Here is a 12,593-nt window from a genome sequence, read left to right on the forward strand (position 1 = left end):
AATAAGTCTATGGTAAAAAGAATAGAGTGCACTAAGTAAAAATACAGGTATGTCACTTAATAAAGACTTGGGTGAGGACCAAGTTTCAAATGAGATGAGACCTGAGGGAAGGAGGACAAGATCTCAAAAGGAAGGCAAAGGAAAGCTTAGTTCATTTTAAGGGTTGTTTATTTTTCTTAAGGTCCAGCTGAATATTTTTATTGAAAAGTAGTGACTCAGAGATTTAAAAGCCAATAACTTGTATGATAATTGAGTCTAGTTAAGGAAATGAAGAGGAATTATGGTATGCCAGAGTATTCATATTATCCATAGCAAATCAGAAGCATGCATTTTCAAATTAACAAATGTGTTCTTCCTTTTGGAGCATGGTTATTCGGGAATTTCTGTTTCCCAGCATAGATGCCAGATGGCAGTAGCCACAGATTGCCAGCCTCTGCATGCTGATAGTTGTCAACTTTGGATGCTAATGGAGTGTTAGAAGCAACTACTGCTGAGTAATTTTTAATTCCATGTATATTAGTGAACATCCATTATATTCTAGTGAACATTCATTATATTCTAGGCACTGGGCAAACAATTATAAGTAAGCAAATACTGATTAATATCTCTTTGGTGGAGGTTGAGGTTTAATGTGGCCTTAAGAAACTGTGTGAGGACAAACTTTATTCTCCCTTAAACCAATTCTGAATTTTCATAGAATCTTGGATGCCATAATTGGAACTCATTGGGGGAGGGAGATGATAGGCATAGAGAAAATTAGTAGGTAGATCAGAGTACCTTCTTTCTCAGACACAAGGTGATGGGAAGAAGAAAGTGGGTGTTTATTTCATTTACAATACTTCCCTCTGTGTCACTATACATCACTCACACTAGGGATCTAATCTGGCAGTTTTTGCAGTCCTATCTAATTAAAGGTCATGCCTTAGAAGGAAGACTTTTGCACATCACGGTGGTTGCAATGGTGTGAAATATTTTCCAGCTATTTATGTAGATTGATATATGAATGGAGCTTCCATTTTGGTTCAGTATTTCTATTTATCACTGAAAGTTTTGTTTCGTTTTGTTTTTCCATGGTTTGCCTTAGAAAATAGATTTTAACCTGAAAGCAAGTTTAAATATCTATAGGTCATTTGTGCAAGTTAGGTCGTTGACTGAACATGTTCATTACAAGCATTTTTTTTCTTCTTATGCTAAAAGACTTTTTATTACTGAAAGAACTCTAGAGAACAATACAAATATGTGCTCAAATGAAAAGATAATTCATTTGACTTTTGTCTTGACCACCAGAAGGATGGATTTGCCATCAGCTCAGATTGGGAAATGTTAGGGAAGGAACTTAGAAAGTTTGGTTTGGTTATGCTGAGTTGGAGATGAGAAAAGTTGAATAGGTGGTTAAAGGTATGAGTTTGGAAGAGAAGCCTAGGCTGGATATATAAATTTGACAGTTTGGGCATATAGATGTATTACACATTAAAAAAATTTTTTTTAATGTTTATTTATTTTTGAGAGTGAGACAGAGTGCAAATGGGGGAGGGGCAGAGAGAGAGTGAGACCTAGAATCCGAAGCAGGCTCCATGCTCTGAGCTGTCAGCACAGAGCCTGATGCGGGGCTCCAACCCATGAACTGTGAGATCATGACCTGAGCCAAAGTTGGACAGTTAACCTACTGAGCCACCAAGGTGCCCCTGGATTACACTTTGAGTATAGTTACAAAAGAGATGATTTTGTAAATATTTAGTTTTGAGAGAGAGAGAGACAAAGTGTGAGTAGGGGAAGGACTGAGAGAGAGGGGGACACAGAATCTGAAGCAGGCTCCATGCTCTGAGCTGTTTGCACAGAGCCCAATGCAGGACTCAAACTCAAGGACTGCGAGATCATGACTTCAGCTGAAGTCAGACGCTTAAATGACTGAGCCACCCAGATGCCCCAAAGAGATGATTTTTGAGAATAGAAGAGAAGGAACCAGCCAAGGGTACTCAGAAGGGGTAAACTGTAAGGTAGGAAGAAAACAAAGGGTAGAGTGCGTTGGAAGTCAAGTGAAGAAAGTGGTTCAGGATGAAGAAATGATCAGCTATGCCAAATGCTAATAGGATACCTAAGATGAGGACTGATATCTGATTTTTTATTTTGCCATATATACATCACTGGTGACCTTGCTAATTGCAGACTTGGTGACGAGGTGAAATAGGCTTAAGAAAGAACAAGAAGTGAGAATTGGAGTCAGTGATTTCAGGTTTATTGTTATTAAGTGTTATGGACTGAGTTGTGTCCTGCAAAATTCATTTCAAAACCCTATCCTAGCACAGTACTTATATTTGGAAATAATTTAACAGGGTAATTAAGTTAAAATGAGGCCATCAGAGTGGGCTCTTATCCAGTCTGAATGTGTCTTTGTAAGAAAGGAAACTTGAACACACCAAGGATGCTTGAACACAGAGGAAAGACCTTGTGAGGACACAGTCAGCAGGTGTCACCTACTCTCCAAGGAGAAAGGCCTCAGGAGAAGTCAACCCTGCCAGCACCTTGATCTTGGACTTCCAGACTCCAGAACTGTGAGAAAATAAGTTTCCATTGTTTAAGCCACCCATTCTGTGGTATTTTGTTATTATAGTCCTAGGAAACTAATACAGCAAGTCTCAGTATTGCTTTCTTCTTTTCAATACCAATTGGAACCATGACCAAGAGGGCCAAGTGTATTCATCATCTTCGTCTGCTGTAAGGGATTTTTCTTAGCTCATGCACTGAAGATGTTGCCTTTCAGGAATTCTGTTTTTGTTTTTGTTTTTTTTTTTTAATGGGAATTTCTATGGAGTTCTCTGTGGGAGGATTTCTTTGGGGGGATTCCTGTGGAGCTCTTTGTGGGGATTTCGTTGACAAGTTTCCTGCTTGTCAAAATATAAATTCTATACCATCAAAAATTGACAGCTGGCACCAGGGTGAACAGCAGCTTTACTGCTAGCTTACTTCACTGGATTCTTATTTTCTTGTCTTTTCTGTCTTGTAAGGATTTACCTTACTTTCTTACTAGTTAAGCCATACATGTGAAAAAGTGGTGTGGTATGGTGGGGTGGGGTGGGGTGTGTGTGTGTGTGTGTGTGTGTGTGTGTGTGTGTGTGTGTATCGATACATGTGTGTCTGTGTGCCTCTGTGTGTATAGGACATCTCTTCTACCACATGGTAAGAAACAAAATCCTCAATTACTTTGAAATTTTTCTTGTGATAAAGCAATTTGATGTTATTGATATATTGGCAATTTACTCGCTATCAGTTGCTTGCTTTTTGATCAAGTTGAAGAACCATTAAATTCAGTATCTCTGGTTTTAATTCTGTAGGAGCAGATTTTGATAGGGAGTTTGGGTAGTGGGCTGCCCTGAGAAAGGTGTGACCTCAGGTAAGGCGGCTCACTGTACCCATGACAAACCCTGATGCAGCTGACAGCTGGAAATTATTGGCAGTTATTGAAGGAGGGCAAACGGGTGCTATGTTTCCATGTTTACCATATCCAATTATATGTTAGTTGACATGATACAGTCTTAGGGAATAATATTTACTTATTAAAGCAGTTGAAGCTGAAATTGTTAAGCATTTCTTGGCATGTGTAAATAAATTTTGTCCAAAAAATTCCTAACATGTCTGTCAGCTATGGGTAGTATATTTTATAATCTGTTTCAGCATACTATATAATCAGAAAAAAAACAATTTAAGAAATAAAAAAGAAAATTTGGGGTGAGGGTGGATAAGAGGTACAAACTTCCAGCTACAAAATAAATAAGTCATGTATGTAATATAACCATGGTGACTATTGTTAATAATACTGTATAACATATTTATTATAGCATAGTTGCATATTGATATATAGCATATTTGAAATTTACTAAGAGAGTAGATCTTAAAAGTTCTCCTCACAAGAAAAAAGCTTGTAATTATGTGCGATGATGGATGTCATCTAGATTTATTGTGATGATTATTTCACAGTATATACAGATATCAAATCATTATGCTGTACACCTGAAGGTAATATAATATTATATGTCAGTTATATCTCAATAAAAATAGCAGAGAAGGTAAAGTTGATTCATATAATTTTTTCTTTTTTGGTTAAGCTCATATGTAATCAGGATTAAGTGTGTGGGCTAGAGGTAGACTGCCTTGTTTCACACCTAGGCCCACCAGGTATTATTCGTGTGACTTTGGGCAAATGCCTCTGTCTCCTAATTGTAAAATGGAGACGTTAATAGTGCCTGTTAAAGGTTTGTCTTGAAAAATTAAGTGTGGTAATACATCTTTGTGCTCAGTATAGTGTCTGGGCATTTTCAATAAGTGGTTGCTCCTGTTAACTTTATTGTCCGTGTTTATTAATACACTTCTTGGCTTCTATTTAAGTTCTTTTGATTATGTCTTCTTTTCTGTCTTTGTGTTTTCATCTATTGCTGTTACCTGATGCTTTAGCCATTTTAACTTCTTTGAAGACCCTGAATATACTATATTTTTTCTCACACAATTTTTCCCTTTGAATCTGCTGTTTCTTACATCAGAAAAATCTTTCCACATGTCTCTCTTCTCATCCAAGCTTGCTAATCTTATTCTCTCTGGCCCCCTACTAAATCCCCCCTGGGCTAAAGATTTGACTCATACGCTTAGTTGGTAGACTATGGGGATTTCTTCTCATGTTGTACCCTTGAGTCCCTTTCACATCTTTTTTTTAAAATAAATATAAGATATTTAGGAATTTCTTGTGTCCCCAGAGGTTCAGAATTAGTTTAATTATAATTCTTAGTTTGTGGCACGCTGTCATTTAATTCACTTATTCCTTAATCTATTAATAACTTATTAATAATGTATATACACCTATCAGCACTCAAAGAACTAATACTGTATTAATAACTTACAGCAACTCTGGATTCCTCCACTTTCTTCCCTGCCTTTCTCCCAGGAGTCGTTAACAGTTGTTATTTTGGCTTTTCATTTATTTGATTTTATTTATTTTATTTGTTTATGTATTTTAATTTTTTTAATGTTTATTTTTGAGAGAGAGACACAGAGATGAGTGGGGGAGGGACAGAGAGAGAGGGAGACACAGAACCTGAAGCAGGCTCCAGGCTCTGAGCTGTCAGCACAGAGCCTGACACGGGGCTCGAACTCACAAAATGTGAGATCATGACCTAAGCCGAAGTCAGATGCTTAACCAACCACCCAGGGGCTCCTACTAGCTTTTAAAAAATATAGTTTAACAGATTATGTGTATCCCTCAACAAATTATTGTTTGGTTTTAGATATTTTTGAACTTAAAAGTGGCTGGCATGCTGCATGTAATGTAGTCTTTTTAAACTTGCTTCTTACCTTCTGCATTGTTACTAATATCCATTCTTATTCTGTCATATAGCCATATTTCATTAACTTTTACTGCTGTATTTAATTGCATAAATATGCCACAATTTACCCATTTCCTTGTAAGTGGATATTTGATTACTTCTGGTTTTTCTCTGTGCTCTCATGAAAAGTGCATTTTTTTGACCCTTTTTGTATATGCATCTTAGTGCATGTGTGTAAATTTCTCTATGGCATTTGTCTAAGAGTAGAATGACTGAACTGCCAATATATGAATATTCAGTTTTATTAGATAATGCCAAATTGTTTACCAAAGTGATCTCACCAACTTATGCTTCACCAACAATTAATAAATCCTTTGATTCACGTTCTCTTCAACATTTGGCATTATTATGTGTCATTCTTGATTTTTTCAAATGGATATAAAATGTTATCTCATTGTAGTCTTATTTGCATTTTCTTGAGTACTGATGAGGTTGAAATTTCATCCTCAGTTTATTAGCCAGTATAGCTCCTTTTCTCTAAAATGCCATTTCATATCTTCTGGCTACACGTTTGTCATTTTCTTATGATGTGTTAAGGATTCTTCATATATTCTTGATTTTTAACCTTTATTGGTTTTGTATCAAAATATCTTCTCCTAGCTGTGAATTTGTTTTTCACTCTCTTTATTTAAAAAAAAAATTTTTTTTACATGTATGTATTTTTTGAGAGACAGAGACAGAGCACAAGTTGGGGACGGGCAGAGAGAGAAGGAGACACAGAATCCGAAGCAGGCTCTAGGCTCTGAGCTGTCAGCACAGAGCCCGACGCAGGGCTCGAACTCACAAACCGTGAGATCATGACCTGAGCCAAAGTTGGACGCTTAACCAACTGAGCCACCCAGGCGCCCCTGTGTTTCACTCTCTTTAAAATTAAAATTTTAAATTTATAAAATGAGCTATACAAATGTCCTAAGCCCATCCTTGAAGCTGTTTAGTGATTTACACTCTTACTTTTCCAGGCAAATATTTTATACATAGTTTATGATATTATGTTTTTGTATCTTAAGTACTTTGACTATTCAGAAGTCAAAAAAGTATTCACCATTATTTTTTTCATAAGAATTTAAAAGTTTACTTAACCTGTTTGGATGTAATTTAATCCATAAGTTGTGAGATAGGGGTCCAAGGTAATTATTTTTCCTATTTATTTATTTAAAAAGTCCATTTATTGAATCCTTTCTTTGTATTCCTTATTGATCTGTCATACTACTTTTATTATATATTAATATTGAATATACACAATGAATCAATTTCTTGACTCTTTCATTTCACTAATCAATTTGTCTTTCTCTGTGCTACTTTTATAATGTCTTAATTATTGTAGTATCATAATAAGTCTAGATACCAGATAGGGCAGATATTTACTCTTTATTCTTATTTAGTTTGATCTTTTACTTCTGTAGAATCAGTTTATCAAACTCCACAAAATTCCCTATGTGATTTTGATTGGGATTTTATAGAATCTGTGGTATTTTATAATATAAATAACAAATTGTTTTCCAAAGTGATAGCACTTTAAATTATACTGATAATTAATAAGAAATTCTTAATAATTTGAAGAGGAGCTATTAAAATGTAATTTTTAATAGGTTGAAAGCTATGTCCCTCATACAAATATAAAATGAAAATGTCAAATAGTATACTCAACTCATTAATTAATAAGTGAAACAGTAATTCTTGAAAACTGGCCCACAGGACATTTAAGAAGCTAGGTATTACTAGGCAATAAGATTGCTCAGTTAGTACCCCTCTTCCAAAAGCCCTACAGGGCCATCAGTGTTAACCTATGGAGTTACCTCTTATACTAGGTGGCAATTCTTTGCATATCTATTACACAAAACTCGACACGCTAATGTCTGCTCCTTCACAGGTGTCAAATTGCACAGAAAATAGAAAGTCGAGTCTAGCATTTTACTGAAAGAACATCCAATAAACTCTTTTGCCTATTTCTAAATTTTGGATAATTTTTCTGACAAAAGTGACAGCAACTTCTTTTCTGGTATAATATTTTCGTATTTTGCATGTATCATTTATTATATCTACCTTCTCATACAGTTTGGGGAAAATGCATTGGTAAAGTTCCATAGGAGAACTTGATTTGACTATTAAAATGCTAAGATGATAACTAGATTTTCAGATTACTGGTGTATTCTCTGCCTTATATAGACATTTAAAAATAATTTGACATTTAACTTTCACATTATTTAGTGAAAATACAGAAAATGTATTTATTACTTATTTATATTAGATAATATAGATGATTTTTTCTTTAATGGTTTTTAAAATAGTAAACAAAGAAAACCTGAAGATCCATTTATGTATGCAAGGAATTAGTGAAAAAATAGTGTGTTGTTAACATAGAGGAATATATAGACTTATTTTGTAATAATTAAAAATGATGATCTAGGCCTGCATCTTTTAAGTTTAAGTAAAAATAATTAAGTTATAGAGCAGCAGGTGTGGTTTGACTCCCTTTATACTGTTTAAATTGAACTGTCACTAGATATTTATTAATGCAGCGAAACTAAACTTGTTTAAGCTCCCTGAAGTGAGTAAGCATTAAAAGTGTTTCACAAGATGATGTTAGAAGTCAGGTATTTATTAGGCTTTTTGAATCAGGGCTCAAGTGGTGTTAGGAGGATCTTTCAAAGAGAAAGGATTTGCAATGATCAACTTTCATGATAAATCATTTGGAACTGGAGGACTTGGCAAAGTGAAGGTTTTGAAGTCTTAATGAATAATGAGTACAAAGACAATGCACATCTTAATGAGTAGTTGTTGCAGATAAGTGATGTGTTTGCCTAGGTGAACAGACTATTGTCTCCAATAAATTGATCTGTAGGAATTTTCTGAAGTAAACAGTGAAGTTATTTATTGCCTTACATCCTTATTTTTCTTAAGGAAATGTTTCTTGGAGGAATCAACTACATCAAACTGACATAAGTAATCCATAGTTTCTGTTTTTCCAATTATAAATGCGTATTCTTTTTTTATTACCAACACACCAGAAAAAAGTTTACCAACACACCAGAAAAAAGTTATCAGTTGTGATTATTCAGTTTTGTAGGCTCATATATGAAGTATCCTCTTTAATTTTCATAACAGTTCTGTTAACAGAAGTAATAACTGCATTGTACAGTAAATAAAACTTAGCAAATTTGATAATCAAGTACATATAATCTGATTCCAAAGTCCATGCTGTTCTCTCACTTAATCCTTATACTGTACTGTGAAATAAACAAACAAATGAACATACAAACTACTGTGGGAAAAGAGTCAATTTCCCTAGAAAACCCATTAGTTTTACTGTTAAAATTTATGGAGTGAAATTCTATTTGCAACTATTTTCCCTTCTTCCTCCAAATTGTGTGACCTTATCTTTAAATATATCTAACCCAATATGATGTATCTATTTCAAGTCATATATGTTACTTTTACCTGAGTTATGAGTGCTAAGTACTAGAATATTCTAAAGAAATATATGTGTCCTAGTGAGCTGTGCCCATTAGTGAAATATAACTTATGAGTGCCAAATGGAAGAGCTGCTTGGAGGGTGGATTTAAAGTCTTATGTCATTGGTGCAAATAATTATATAAAATTAAAAGGTACTTCTTTCACTGTACATGAGTGTCTTCTTGTAATTTCTGGATTCATACTAACAACTAGTATCTATTTTTTTTTTTTAATTTTTTTTTTCAACGTTTATTTATTTTTTGGACAGAGAGAGACAGAGCATGAACAGGGGAGGGGCAGAGAGAGAGGGAGACACAGAATCGGAAACAGGCTCCAGGCTCTGAGCCATCAGCCCAGAGCCTGACGCGGGGCTCGAACTCACGGACCGCGAGATCGTGACCTGGCTGAAGTCGGACGCTTAACCGACTGCGCCACCCAGGCGCCCCAACTAGTATCTATTTAACATGACTTGACTCTTGAGATCCAATGGGTCCCTCTTTGAAAACACGCATTTTTTTCCCTCACCAAACTGGGTTTTGCTATTTAACCCTGCCATTCTTAGCCATCCTGGGCTGCATGAGCACCGTTATATTTTTCATCAATGTTTTTAAATGACTGGGTTCACTATTCCAATCTGAGTTAGAGATTAGGTGGTATCTTATATCCTCTTCTTACAAGTATAGAGATAAAGAAAAGAAGATTTGCATGTTGTAGTTGTTACGAGTTTTGATTGGGAGGCTGTTAGGTTTGTGGTGGGGCTGTGCTGCCTTAGTCATGTTATGTAAGCTTATAACCCTTTCTGGGGCTAATAGCTTTGTATATGCTTCCAGGATGTATGTGTACATGTATGCATGCATATATATATATGTATATACATGTGTGTATATATATATATATGTTTATGCATGTATATGTATACATGCGCGCGCGTGTGTGTGTGTGTAATGGGAAGAAGTAGAGTTGAGGTGAGAGAAAAGAAATGGACATGATCTTAAAGCATCTGATCTGTTTTTTGAGGTGGTGGTGGAAAAGATTTATAATACATAACAAACACAGTTTACTGTAAGTCTAAATGCTATATATTTTTGCTACTTTTTATTACATACTTAGAATAAAAATGAATAAATGTTTGCAATTTTTTTCTCTTCTCTTCTCTTCTCTTCTCTTCTCTTCTCTTCTCTTCTCTTCTCTTCTCTTCTCTGTCTCCTCTCCTCTCCTCTCCTCTCCTCTCCTCTCCTCCCTCTCCTCCCCTCCCCTTTCCTCTCCTCTTTTCTTTTTTCTTCTTTTCTCTTTTCTTTTCTTTGTTTTTAATGGCTTGAACTAGGCCTGCACCCAGCTTATGCAGTTGGGCAGGGCTATGAAAAAGCAAAATCTCCTTGCAACTTAAGTTTGAAAAAATGTGCCTTTACACTTATCCTAGCTTTCTTTATTTTTTGCTTCCCATGCAAAATTAAGTTAAATGGGCTTGCCTACCTTTAATTATTTTAAATAAAATGAGGAAGTCCAGACAGTAGGTCCTGAAAATGAACACTGCACATGAACACATGAGTTTTCTAACTGAAGAGAGACTTGAATACAAAAGTACTCTTGGGTGGACTGTAATGTGTTTTACCATGGAAACCACAAACTTGTGTATTTCCAGCTACCTGCAAGCCTTGATTACCAGGGAGTGACAAGAACATAAATGCAACTATTGAACAGCTATCAGCATTATGTATAATGAAAGAAAATTGATAAGTGATTAGCACCCCAGATTCTTCCCTCATTACCAATACATCACTACATATATACATTCAAACACACACATACACATATCCGTGTGCATATATGTGTGCGTATGTGTTGTGAGTATGTATCTATACTACCTGGGTTATCTTTCCAAAAATGATGTTGTTTTAAATTTCATTTTAAAAATCAGAGAACATCCGGGCACCTGGGTGGCTCAGTCGGTTAAGCGTCCAACTTTGGCTCAGGTCATGATCTCACAGTTCATGAGTTTGAGCTCTGCACAGGGCTCTGTGCTGAGAGCTTGGAGCCTGGAGCCTGCTTTGGAGTCTGTGTTTCCCTCTCTCTCTGTCACTCCCCTGCTCGTGCTCTGTCTCTCTCTCTTTCAAACATAATAAATAAATGTTAAAAAAAATTTTTTAAATAAGAGAATACTATTGAAAGTCATCAGAATTAATCTCTGAGTTCTCATAAGATGTTACTGACTTAAAGAAGGTGAGAAACTTAGGCTTGAGTAATTATGAAAAGAATTGGATAGGCAAAAAGAGAGGTTGGAAAATTTAGGAGGGACTTAAGAGTATTTAAAGTGAACTTAATTTTGTGCATGTAGTAAAGGTTGGAAGCTGGGTAGAAACCCGTTGGAAGCACTTGAGCAAGAACTGGTGAAGTTATTTTTTTAAGATGAAGAATTGATGGTAGGCTTATTCATTCATTTATTTATTTTTTTTTATAAGGCTCCCTTTGAATGGTTGGCGTATTAAATAAATTAGTTACCAGAAGTTAGGAGTGAATATTTGGAAATAGATACCTGGGTTAGAGTCAATATTCAAAGGGCACAACTAAACAAATACTTGTCTTTATCCCTTGGTAGGTCTGGTGTTTGCAATGCTCTTTTGTAATATTTCACAAATGACCCAGAACTCTCCTAATAATGAAGAGTCTACTGGTGAGGAAGCAGGAGGCAAGAAGAAGTAATGGAAAGAACAGTGTCCCAATTCTGCCCCAGTACTAGCTATGAATTTGGGCAATTCACTAAAATTCTTTGAATTAAAGTATCTTTTTCTATAGAATAAAATTGATGACTGCCTTAACCAAGCCATATCAACATTGTAAAAATTAAGTATGATAGTGTATTTTTTTCCGAAATATTAATAAAAATCATGGGGAGATAGGGCAAATAAGTAAATCTAAATAATATTGAAACAAAAATAGAAACCCACAGGGAATTATCTTTAATTATAAGGAAGATCAAGTTGGAATAAGAAGGAGCTTCTAAGGATTGAGCTCACTACAAACCCAGGGTTTGCATCCTCAAATAGTTTAATGTAAGGAAGGAAAGGAAAATGCTTTTTATCGCTCCTACTGTACTATCCACAGAGAGTCCATAAGGTTTGTACCAAAGATAGAACTGGGGACCAATCTACCCTTTCATTCAGGTCTTCAGTCAGTCATAGTTAATGCCTAAAAGGTCCCAAGTAATAATGTGGCAGGCTAAAGATGCAATCGTGAACAAAACAATACATTCCTGGCCCTCTTGGAACTTACATTCTAATGGACTTACTTCATAGAACTGAGAAATGCTACTGTCACCATCATAGAAAATGATTGTATTAGTTTACAAGGATTGTCATAACCAAAAACCAGAAACTAGGTGCCTAACAACAAGAGACGTTTATTAACTCTCACCTATAGAGTAATGAAGTTGAAATCAAGTTGTTGGTAGTGCTATGCTCTCTTCAGTCTCTGAGGGAGAATCCTCGTTGCCTTTTCAGCCTCTGGTATTCCAGGTGTTCCTGAGATTGTGGCCCTAAAACTCCAGTCTCTGTCTCTGTCTTCACATGGCCATTTTTCTTCTATGTCAGTATCCAAATTTTCCTGTAATAAAGACACCAGTGGTATTAGATTAAGGACCCATCCTACTCCTGTATGATCTCATCTTAATTTAACTAATTATGTCTGCAATGACTCATTCCCACATAAGGTCACATTATGAGATACTAGGGTTAGGACTTCAACATATTTTAGGGAACATAGTTCAGTGCA

The 12,593-nt window shown here is 35.5% G+C and overlaps 1 protein-coding gene and 1 long non-coding RNA gene across 12 annotated transcripts in view; one reads left to right on the forward strand and one right to left on the reverse strand.

The window, feature by feature from the left end:
- The window catches only part of KCNT2 (potassium sodium-activated channel subfamily T member 2), a 361,485-nt gene that overhangs the window by 85,346 nt on the left and 263,546 nt on the right, over positions 1 to 12,593 (forward strand). The window lies entirely within an intron of this gene.
- The window catches only part of LOC121016157 (uncharacterized), a 43,463-nt gene continuing 43,068 nt past the window's right edge, over positions 12,199 to 12,593 (reverse strand). The window contains exon 4 of the long non-coding RNA XR_005784136.1: positions 12,199 to 12,425. This is a non-coding gene — a long non-coding RNA (uncharacterized LOC121016157). The remainder of the gene's footprint in view (positions 12,426 to 12,593) is intronic.

The sequence above is a fragment of the Herpailurus yagouaroundi genome, unplaced genomic scaffold, assembly GCF_014898765.1.
Source record: "Herpailurus yagouaroundi ecotype Mexico unplaced genomic scaffold, PumYag 209, whole genome shotgun sequence".
In the NCBI taxonomy this organism is placed as follows: Eukaryota; Metazoa; Chordata; class Mammalia; order Carnivora; family Felidae; genus Herpailurus; species Herpailurus yagouaroundi.